Raw genomic sequence first — 12,323 nt, 5'->3', positions numbered from 1 at the left:
TGCAATGAATGGAATAGATGCAGTTCCTGCAGTGAATGGAATAGAGACAGTTCCTGCAGTGAATGCAAGAGAGACAGTTCCTTTAGTGAATGGAATAGAGACAGTTCCTGCAGTGAATGGAATAGAGACAGTTCCTGCAGTGAATTGAATTGAGCCAGTTCCTGCAGTGAATAGAATAGAGACAGTTCCTGCAGTGAATACAATAGAGACAGTTCCTGCAGCGACTATAATAGAGACAGTTCCTGCAGTGAATGAAATAGAGACAGTTCCTGCAGTGAATGCAATACAGATAGTTCCTGCAGTAAATGGAATAGAGACAGTTCCTGCAGTGAATGCAATACAGATAGTTCCTGCAGTGAATGGAATAGATGCAGTTCCTGCAGTGAATGGAATAGAGACAGTTCCTGCAGTGAATACAATAGAGACAGTTCCTGCAGTAAATGGAATAGAGACAGTTCCTGCAGTGAATGGAACAGAGACAGTTCCTGCAGTGAATGGAATTGAGACAGTTCCTGCAGTGAATACAATAGAGACAGTTCCTTTCGTGAATGGAATAGAGACAGTTCCTGCAGTGAATGGAATAGAGACAGTTGCTGCAGTGAATAAAATAGAGACAGTTCCTTTAGTGAATGGAATAGAGATAGTTCCTGCAGTGACTACAATCGAGACAGTTCCTGCAGTAAATTGAATAGAGACAGTTGCTGCAGTGCATGGAATACAGACAGTTCCTGCAGTGAATACAATAGAGACCGTTCCTGCACTGAATGGAATAGAGACAGTTCCTGCAGTGAATACAATAGAGACAGTTCCTGCAGCGACAATAATAGAGACAGGTCCTGCAGTGAATGAAATAGAGACAGTTCCTGCAGTGTATGGAATACAGATAGTTCCTGCAGTGAATGGAATAGATGCAGTTCCTGCAGTGAATGGAATAGAGACAGTTCCTGCAGTGAATACAATAGAGACAGTTCCTGCAGTAAATGGAATAGAGACAGTTCCTGCAATGAATGGAATAGATGCAGTTCCTGCAGTGAATGGAATAGAGACAGTTCCTGCAGTGAATACAATAGAGACAGTTCCTGCATTGAATACAATGAAGACAGTTCCTGCATTGAATATAATAGAGACAGTTCCTGCAGTGAATGGAATAGAGACAGTTCCTGCAGTGAATACAATAGAGACAGTTCCTGTAGTGAATACAATAGAGACAGTTGCGGCAGTGAATACAATAGAGACAGTTCCTGCAGTGAATGGAATTGAGACAGTTCCTGCAGTGAATACAATAGAGACAGTTCCTGCAGTGAATGGAATTGAGACATATCCTGCAGTGAATGGAATGGAGACAGTTCCTGCAGTGAATAGAATAGAGACAGTGCCTGCAGTGAATGGAATAGAGACAGTTCCTACAGTGACTACAATAGAGACAGTTCCTGCAGTGAATGGAATAGAGACAGTTCCTGCAGTGAATGGAATCGAGACAGTTTATGCAGTGAATGGAATTGAGACAGTTCCTGCAGTGAATACAATAGCGACAGTTCCTGCAGTGAATGGAATAGAGACAGTTCCTACAGTGAATGGAATAGAGACAGTTCCTGCAGTGAATGGAATAGAGACAGTTCCTGCAGTGAATGCAATACAGATAGTTCCTGCAGTAAATGGAATAGAGACAGTTCCTGCAGTGAATGGAACAGAGACAGTTCCTGCAGTGAATGGAATTGAGACAGTTCCTGCAGTGAATACAATAGAGACAGTTCCTGCAGTGAATGGAATAGAGACAGTTCCTGCAGTGAATGGAATAGAGACAGTTCCTGCAGTGAATGGAATTGAGACAGTTCCTGCAGTGAATACAATAGAGACAGTTCCTGCAGTGAATGGAATGGAGACAGTTCCTGCAGTGAATACAATAGAGACAGTTCCTGCAGCGACAATAATAGAGACAGGTCCTGCAGTGAATGAAATAGAGACAGTTCCTGCAGTGTATGGAATACAGATAGTTCCTGCAGTGAATGGAATAGATGCAGTTCCTGCAGTGAATGGAATAGAGACAGTTCCTGCAGTGAATACAATAGAGACAGTTCCTGCAGTGAATGGAATAGAGACAGTTCCTGCAGTGAATACAATAGAGACAGTTACTGCATTGAATACAATGAAGACAGTTCCTGCATTGAATATAATAGAGACAGTTCCTGCAGTGAATGGAATAGAGACAGTTCCTGCAGTGAATACAATAGAGACAGTTCCTGTAGTGAATACAATAGAGACAGTTGCGGCAGTGAATACAATAGAGACAGTTCCTGCAGTGAATGGAATTGAGACAGTTCCTGCAGTGAATACAATAGAGACAGTTCCTGCAGTGAATGGAATTGAGACATATCCTGCAGTGAATGGAATGGAGACAGTTCCTGCAGTGAATAGAATAGAGACAGTGCCTGCAGTGAATGGAATAGAGACAGTTCCTACAGTGACTACAATAGAGACAGTTCCTGCAGTGAATGGAATAGAGACAGTTCCTGCAGTGAATGGAATAGAGACAGTTTATGCAGTGAATGGAATTGAGACAGTTCCTGCAGTGAATACAATAGCGACAGTTCCTGCAGTGAATGGAATAGAGACAGTTCCTACAGTGAATGGAATAGAGACAGTTCCTGCAGTGAATGGAATTGAGACAGTTCCTGCAGTGAATACAATAGAGACAGTTCCTGCAGTGAATGGAATGGAGACAGTTCCTACAGTGAATACAATAGAGACAGTTCCTGCAGCGACAATAATAGAGACAGGTCCTGCAGTGAATGAAATAGAGACAGTTCCTGCAGTGTATGGAATACAGATAGTTCCTGCAGTGAATGGAATAGATGCAGTTCCTGCAGTGAATGGAATAGAGACAGTTCCTGCAGTGAATACAATAGAGACAGTTCCTGCAGTAAATGGAATAGAGACAGTTCCTGCAGTGAATGGAATTGAGACAGTTCCTGCATTGAATACAATGAAGACAGTTGCTGCATTGAATATAATAGAGACAGTTCCTGCAGTGAATGGAATAGAGACTGTTCCTGCAGTGAATACAATAGAGACAGTTCCTGCAGTGAATACAATAGAGACAGTTGCTGCAGTGAATACAATAGAGACAGTTCCTGCAGTGAATGGAATTGAGACAGATCCTACAGTGACTACAATAGAGACAGTTCCTACAGTGAATGGAATAGAGACAATTCCTGCAGTGACTACAATAGAGACAGTTCCTGCAGTGAATGGAATAGAGACAGTTCCTGCAGTGAATGGAATAGAGACAGTTTATGTAGTGAATGGAATTGAGACAGTTCCTGCAGTGAATACAATAGAGACAGTTCCTGCAGTGAATGGAATAGAGACAGTTCCTGCAGTGAATGGAATAGAGACAGTTCCTGCAGTGAATGGAATTGAGACAGTTCCTGCAGTGAATGCAATAGAGACCGTTCCTGCAGTGAATGGAATGGAGACAGTTCCTGCAGTGAATGGAATGGAGACAGTTCCTGCAGTGAATGGAATAGAGACAGTTCATGCAGTGAATGGAACAGAGACAGTTCCTGCAGTGAATGGAATAGAGACAGTTCCTGCAGTGAATGGAATAGAGACAGTTCCTGCAGTGAATACCATAGAGACAGTTGCTGCAGTGAATGGAATAGAGTCAGTTCCTGCAGTGAATGGAATAGAGACAGTTCCTGCAGTGAATGAAATAGAGACAGGTCCTGCAGTGAAAGGAATAAAGATAGTTCCTGCAGTGAATAGAATAGAGACAGTGCCTGCAGTGAATGGAATAGAGACAGTTCCGACAGTGACTACAATAGAGACAGTTCCTGCAGTGAATGGAATAGAGACAGTTCCTGCAGTGAATGGAATAGAGACAGTTTATGCAGTGAATGGAATTGAGACAGTTCCTGCAGTGAATACAATAGAGACAGTTCCTGCAGTGAATGGAATAGAGACAGTTCCTGCAGTGAATGGAATAGAGACAGTTCCTGCAGTGAATGGAATTGAGACAGTTACTGCAGTGAATACAATAGAGACAGTTCCTGCAGTGAATGGAATGGAGACAGTTCCTGCAGTGAATACAATAGAGACAGTTCCTGCAGCGACAATAATAGAGACAGGTCCTGCAGTGAATGAAATAGAGACAGTTCCTGCAGTGTATGGAATACAGATAGTTCCTGCAGTGAATGGAAAAGATGCAGTTCCTGCAGTGAATGGAATAGAGACAGTTCCTGCAGTGAATACAATAGAGACAGTTCCTGCAGTAAATGGAATAGAGAAAGTTCCTGCAATGAATGGAATAGATGCAGTTCCTGCAGTGAATGGAATAGAGACAGTTCCTGCAGTGAATACGATAGAGACAGTTCCTGCAGTGAATACAATAGAGACAGTTCCTGCATTGAATACAATGAAGACAGTTCCTGCATTGAATATAATAGAGACAGTTCCTGCAGTGAATGGAATAGAGACAGTTCCTGCAGTGAATACAATAGAGATAGTTCCTGTAGTGAATACAATAGAGACACTTGCTGCAGTGAATGGAATAGAGACAGTTCCTGCAGTGAATGGAATTGAGACAGTTCCTGCAGTGAATGAAATAGAGACAAGTTGCTGCAGTGAATGCAAGAGAGACAGTTCCTTTAGTGAATGGAATAGAGATTTTTCATACAGTGAATGGAATAGAGACAAGTTGCTGCAGTGAATGCAAGAGAGACAGTTCCTTTAGTGAATGGAATAGAGACAGTTCATACAGTGAATGCAATAGAGACAGTTCCTGCAGTAAATGGAATAGAGGCAGTTCCTGCAATGAATGGAATAGATGCAGTTCCTGCAGTGAATGGAATGGAGACAGTTCCTGCAGTGAATGGAATAGAGACAGTTCCTGCAGTGAATGGAATAGAGACAGTTCCTGCAGTGAATGGAATAGAGACAGTTCCTGCAGTGAATGGAATAGAGACAGTTCCTGCAGTGAATGGAATAGAGACAGTTCCTGCAGTGAATACCATAGAGACAGTTCCTGCAGTGAATGGAATAGGGTCAGTTCCTGCAGTGAATGGAATAGAGACAGTTCCTGCAGTGAATGAAATAGAGACAGGTCCTGCAGTGAAAGGAATAAAGACAGTTCCTGTCGTGAATACAATAGAGACAGTTGCTGCAGTGAATACAATAGAGACAGTTCCTGCAGTGAATGGAATAGAGACAGTTCCCGCAGTGAATGGAATAGAGACAGTTCCTGCAGTAAAAAGAAAAGAGACAGTTTCTGCAGTGAATGAAATAGAGACTGTTCCTGCAGTGAATACAATAGAGACAGTTGCTGCAGCGAATACAATAGAGACAGTTCCTGCAGTGAATGGAATTGTGACAGTTCCTGCAGTGAATACAATAGAGACAGTTCGTGCTGTGAATGGAATAGAGACAGTTCCTGCAGTGAATGGAATGGAGGCAGTTCCTGCAGTGAATAGAATAGAGACAGTGCCTGCAGTGAATGGAATAGAGACAGTTCCTACAGTGAGTACAATAGAGACAGTTCCTGCAGTGAATGGAATAGAGACAGTTCCTGCAGTGAATGGAATAGAGAGAGTTTATGCAGTGAATGGAATTGAGACAGTTCCTGCAGTGAATACAATAGAGACAGTTCCTGCAGTGAATGGAACAGAGACAGTTCCAGCAGTGAATGGAATAGAGACAGTTCCTGCAGTGAATGGAATAGAGTCAGTTACTGCAGTGAATGGAATAGAGACAGTTCCAGCAGTGAATACAATAGAGACAGTTCCTGCAGTGAATGGAATAGAGACAGTTCCTGCAGTGAATACAATTGAGACAGTTCCTGCAGTGAATGGAATAGAGACAGTTCCTGCAGTGAATGGAATAGAGACAGTTCCTGCAGTGAATACAATAGAGACAGATTCCTACAGTGAATACAATCGAGACAGTTCCTCCAGTGAATATAATAGAGACAGTTCCTGCAGTGAATGGAATCGAGACAGATCCTACAGTGACTACAATAGAGACAGTTCCTGCAGTGAATGGAATAGAGACAGTTCCTGCAGTGACTACAATAGAGACAGTTCCTGCAGTGAATGGAATAGAGACAGTTCCTGCAGTGAATGGAATAGAGACAGTTTATGTAGTGAATGGAATTGAGACAGTTCCTGCAGTGAATACAATAGAGACAGTTCCTGCAGTGAATGGAATAGAGACAGTTCCTGCAGTGAATGGAATAGAGACAGTTCCTGCAGTGAATGGAATTGAGACAGTTCCTGCAGTGAATGCAATAGAGACCGTTCCTGCAGTGAATGGAATGGAGACAGTTCCTGCAGTGACTACAATAGAGACAGTTCCTGCAGTGAATGGAATAGAGACAGTTCCTGCAGTGAATGGAATAGAGACAGTTTATGTAGTGAATGGAATTGAGACAGTTCCTGCAGTGAATACAATAGAGACAGTTCCTGCAGTGAATGGAATAGAGACAGTTCCTGCAGTGAATGGAATTGAGACAGTTCCTGCAGTGAATGCAATAGAGACCGTTCCTGCAGTGAATGGAATGGAGACAGTTCCTGCAGTGAATGGAATGGAGACAGTTCCTGCAGTGAATGGAATAGAGACAGTTCATGCAGTGAATGGAACAGAGACAGTTCCTGCAGTGAATGGAATAGAGACAGTTCCTGCAGTGAATGGAATAGAGACAGTTCCTGCAGTGAATACCATAGAGACAGTTGCTGCAGTGAATGGAATAGAGTCAGTTCCTGCAGTGAATGGAATGGAGACAGTTCCTGCAGTGAATGGAATAGAGACAGTTCATGCAGTGAATGGAACAGAGACAGTTCCTGCAGTGAATGGAATAGAGACAGTTCCTGCAGTGAATGGAATAGAGACAGTTCCTGCAGTGAATACCATAGAGACAGTTGCTGCAGTGAATGGAATAGAGTCAGTTCCTGCAGTGAATGGAATAGAGACAGTTCCTGCAGTGAATGAAATAGAGACAGGTCCTGCAGTGAAAGGAATGAAGATAGTTCCTGCAGTGAATAGAATAGAGACAGTGCCTGCAGTGAATGGAATGGAGACAGTTCCTGCAGTGAATGCAATAGAGACCGTTCCTGCAGTGAATGGAATAGAGACAGTTCCTGCAGTGAATGGAATAGAGACAGTTTATGTAGTGAATGGAATTGAGACAGTTCCTGCAGTGAATACAATAGAGACAGTTCCTGCAGTGAATGGAATAGAGACAGTTCCTGCAGTGAATGGAATTGAGACAGTTCCTGCAGTGAATGCAATAGAGACCGTTCCTGCAGTGAATGGAATGGAGACAGTTCCTGCAGTGAATGGAATGGAGACAGTTCCTGCAGTGAATGGAATAGAGACAGTTCATGCAGTGAATGGAACAGAGACAGTTCCTGCAGTGAATGGAATAGAGACAGTTCCTGCAGTGAATGGAATAGAGACAGTTCCTGCAGTGAATACCATAGAGACAGTTGCTGCAGTGAATGGAATAGAGTCAGTTCCTGCAGTGAATGGAATAGAGACAGTTCCTGCAGTGAATGAAATAGAGACAGGTCCTGCAGTGAAAGGAATAAAGATAGTTCCTGCAGTGAATAGAATAGAGACAGTGCCTGCAGTGAATGGAATAGAGACAGTTCCTACAGTGACTACAATAGAGACAGTTCCTGCAGTGAATGGAATAGAGACAGTTCCTGCAGTGAATGGAATAGAGACAGTTTATGCAGTGAATGGAATTGAGACAGTTCCTGCAGTGAATACAATAGAGACAGTTCCTGCAGTGAATGGAATAGAGACAGTTCCTGCAGTGAATGGAATAGAGACAGTTCCTGCAGTGAATGGAATTGAGACAGTTACTGCAGTGAATACAATAGAGACAGTTCCTGCAGTGAATGGAATGGAGACAGTTCCTGCAGTGAAGACAATAGAGACAGTTCCTGCAGCGACAATAATAGAGACAGGTCCTGCAGTGAATGAAATAGAGACAGTTCCTGCAGTGTATGGAATACAGATAGTTCCTGCAGTGAATGGAAAAGATGCAGTTCCTGCAGTGAATGGAATAGAGACAGTTCCTGCAGTGAATACAATAGAGACAGTTCCTGCAGTAAATGGAATAGAGAAAGTTCCTGCAATGAATGGAATAGATGCAGTTCCTGCAGTGAATGGAATAGAGACAGTTCCTGCAGTGAATACGATAGAGACAGTTCCTGCAGTGAATACAATAGAGACAGTTCCTGCATTGAATACAATGAAGACAGTTCCTGCATTGAATATAATAGAGACAGTTCCTGCAGTGAATGGAATAGAGACAGTTCCTGCAGTGAATACAATAGAGATAGTTCCTGTAGTGAATACAATAGAGACACTTGCTGCAGTGAATACAATAGAGATAGTTCCTGCAGTGAATGGAATTGAGACAGATCCTGCAGTGACTACAATAGAGACAGTTCCTGCAGTGAATGGAAAAGAGACAGTTCCTGCAGTGACTACAATAGAGACTGTTCCTGCAGTGAATGGAATAGAGACAGTTCCTGCAGTGAATGGAATAGAGACAGTTTATGTAGTGAATGGAATTGAGACAGTTACTGCAGTGAATACAATAGAGACAGCTCCTGCAGTGAATGGAATGGAGACAGTTCCTGCAGTGAATGGAATAGAGACAGTTGCTGCAGTGAAAGGAATAGAGGCAGTTCCTGCAGTGAATGGAATTGAGACAGATGCTGCAGTGAATGGAATAGAGGCAGTTCCTGCAGTGAATGGAATTGAGACAGATCCTGCAGTGAATGCAATACAGATAGTTCCTGCAGTAAATGGAATAGAGACAGTTCCTGCAGTGAATGGAATTGAGACAGTTCCTGCAGTGAATGAAATAGAGACAAGTTGCTGCAGTGAATGCAAGAGAGACAGTTCCTTTAGTGAATGGAATAGAGATTTTTCATACAGTGAATGGAATAGAGACAAGTTGCTGCAGTGAATGCAAGAGAGACAGTTCCTTTAGTGAATGGAATAGAGACAGTTCATACAGTGAATGCAATAGAGACAGTTCCTGCAGTAAATGGAATAGAGGCAGTTCCTGCAATGAATGGAATAGATGCAGTTCCTGCAGTGAATGGAATGGAGACAGTTCCTGCAGTGAATGGAATAGAGACAGTTCCTGCAGTGAATGGAATAGAGACAGTTCCTGCAGTGAATGGAATAGAGACAGTTCCTGCAGTGAATAGAATAGAGACAGTTCCTGCAGTGAATGGAATAGAGACAGTTCCTGCAGTGAATACCATAGAGACAGTTCCTGCAGTGAATGGAATAGAGTCAGTTCCTGCAGTGAATGGAATAGAGACAGTTCCTGCAGTGAATGAAATAGAGACAGGTCCTGCAGTGAAAGGAATAAAGACAGTTCCTGTCGTGAATACAATAGAGACAGTTGCTGCAGTGAATACAATAGAGACAGTTCCTGCAGTGAATGGAATAGAGACAGTTCCCGCAGTGAATGGAATAGAGACAGTTCCTGCAGTAAAAAGAAAAGAGACAGTTTCTGCAGTGAATGAAATAGAGACTGTTCCTGCAGTGAATACAATAGAGACAGTTGCTGCAGCGAATACAATAGAGACAGTTCCTGCAGTGAATGGAATTGTGACAGTTCCTGCAGTGAATACAATAGAGACAGTTCGTGCTGTGAATGGAATAGAGACAGTTCCTGCAGTGAATGGAATGGAGGCAGTTCCTGCAGTGAATAGAATAGAGACAGTGCCTGCAGTGAATGGAATAGAGACAGTTCCTACAGTGAGTACAATAGAGACAGTTCCTGCAGTGAATGGAATAGAGACAGTTCCTGCAGTGAATGGAATAGAGAGAGTTTATGCAGTGAATGGAATTGAGACAGTTCCTGCAGTGAATACAATAGAGACAGTTCCTGCAGTGAATGGAACAGAGACAGTTCCAGCAGTGAATGGAATAGAGACAGTTCCTGCAGTGAATGGAATAGAGTCAGTTACTGCAGTGAATGGAATAGAGACAGTTCCAGCAGTGAATACAATAGAGACAGTTCCTGCAGTGAATGGAATAGAGACAGTTCCTGCAGTGAATACAATTGAGACAGTTCCTGCAGTGAATGGAATAGAGACAGTTCCTGCAGTGAATGGAATAGAGACAGTTCCTGCAGTGAATACAATAGAGACAGATTCCTACAGTGAATACAATCGAGACAGTTCCTCCAGTGAATATAATAGAGACAGTTCCTGCAGTGAATGGAATCGAGACAGATCCTACAGTGACTACAATAGAGACAGTTCCTGCAGTGAATGGAATAGAGACAGTTCCTGCAGTGACTACAATAGAGACAGTTCCTGCAGTGAATGGAATAGAGACAGTTCCTGCAGTGAATGGAATAGAGACAGTTTATGTTGTGAATGGAATTGAGACAGTTCCTGCAGTGAATACAATAGAGACAGTTCCTGCAGTGAATGGAACAGAGACAGTTCCTGCAGTGAATGGAAAAAAGACAGTTCCTGCAGTGAATGGAATAGAGACAGTTCCTGCAGTGAATACCATAGAGACAGTTCCTGCAGTGAATGGAATAGTGTCAGTTCCTGCAGTGAATGGAATAGAGACAGGTCCTGCAGTGAATGAAATAGAGACAGGTCCTGCAGTGAAAGGAATAAAGATAGTTCCTGCAGTGAATGGAATAGAGTCAGTTCCTGCAGTGAATGGAATAGAGACAGTTCCTGCAGTGAATGGAATTGAGACAGTTCCTGCAGTGAATAGAATACAGACAGTTCCTGCAATGAATGTTATCGAGACAATTTCTACAGTGAATACAATCGAGACAGTTCCTGCAGTGAATGTAATTGAGACAGATCCTGCAGTGAATGGAATAGAGACAGTTGCTGCAGTGAAAGGAATAGAGGCAGTTCCTGCAGTGAATGGAATTGAGACAGATGCTGCAGTGAATGGAATAGAGGCAGTTCCTGCAGTGAATGGAATTGAGACAGATCCTGCAGTGAATGCAATACAGAAAGTTCCTGCAGTAAATGGAATAGAGACAGTTCCTGCAGTGAATGGAATTGAGACAGTTCCTGCAGTGAATGAAATAGAGACAAGTTGCTGCAGTGAATGCAAGAGAGACAGTTCCTTTAGTGAATGGAATAGAGATTTTTCATACAGTGAATGGAATAGAGACAAGTTGCTGCAGTGAATGTAAGAGAGACAGTTCCTTTAGTGAATGAAATAGAGACAGTTCATACAGTGAATGCAATAGAGACAGTTCCTGCAGTAAATGGAATAGAGGCAGTTCCTGCAATGAATGGAATAGATGCAGTTCCTGCAGTGAATGGAATGGAGACAGTTCCTGCAGTGAATGGAATAGAGACAGTTCCTGCAGTGAATGGAATAGAGACAGTTCCTGCAGTGAATGGAACAGAGACAGTTCCTGCAGTGAATGGAATAGAGACAGTTCCTGCAGTGAATGGAATAGAGACAGTTCCTGCAGTGAATACCATAGAGACAGTTCCTGCAGTGAATGGAATAGAGTCAGTTCCTGCAGTGAATGGAATAGAGACAGTTCCTGCAGTGAATGAAATAGAGACAGGTCCTGCAGTGAAAGGAATAAAGATAGTTCCTGCAGTGAATGGAATAGAGTCAGTTCCTGCAGTGAATGGAATAGAGTCAGTTCCTGCAGTGAATGGAATAGAGACAGTTCCTGCAGTGAATAGAATACAGACAGTTCCTGTCGTGAATACAATAGAGACAGTTGCTGCAGTGAATACAATAGAGACAGTTCCTGCAGTGAATGGAATAGAGACAGTTCCCGCAGTGAATGGAATAGAGACAGTTCCTGCAGTAAAAAGAAAAGAGACAGTTTCTGCAGTGAATGAAATAGAGACTGTTCCTGCAGTGAATACAATAGAGACAGTTGCTGCAGCGAATACAATAGAGACAGTTCCTGCAGTGAATGGAATTGTGACAGTTCCTGCAATGAATACAATAGAGACAGTTCGTGCTGTGAATTGAATAGAGACAGTTCCTGCAGTGAATGGAATGGAGGCAGTTCCTGCAGTGAGTACAATAGAGACAGTTCCTGCAGTGAATGGAATAGAGACAGTTCCTGCAGTGAATGGAATAGAGAGAGTTTATGCAGTGAATGGAATTGAGACAGTTCCTGCAGTGAATACAATAGAGACAGTTCCTGCAGTGAATGGAACAGAGACAGTTCCAGCAGTGAATGGAATAGAGACAGTTCCTGCAGTGAATGGAATAGAGTCAGTTCCTGCAGTGAATGGAATAGAGACAGTTCCAGCAGTGAATACAATAGAGACAGTTCCTGC

General features: G+C 42.7%; 1 protein-coding gene across 3 annotated transcripts in view; it reads right to left on the bottom strand.

Annotated features, from left to right (window-relative positions):
- dmc1 (DNA meiotic recombinase 1) overlaps window positions 1–12,323 on the bottom strand; it is a 402,159-nt gene that overhangs the window by 163,925 nt on the left and 225,911 nt on the right. The window lies entirely within an intron of this gene.

Source organism: Pristiophorus japonicus, chromosome 19 (genome assembly GCF_044704955.1).
Source record: "Pristiophorus japonicus isolate sPriJap1 chromosome 19, sPriJap1.hap1, whole genome shotgun sequence".
Classification (NCBI taxonomy): Eukaryota; Metazoa; Chordata; class Chondrichthyes; family Pristiophoridae; genus Pristiophorus; species Pristiophorus japonicus.
The sequence above is the reverse complement of the archived record's forward strand: the minus strand, read 5'-3'. Positions and strand labels throughout refer to the sequence as shown.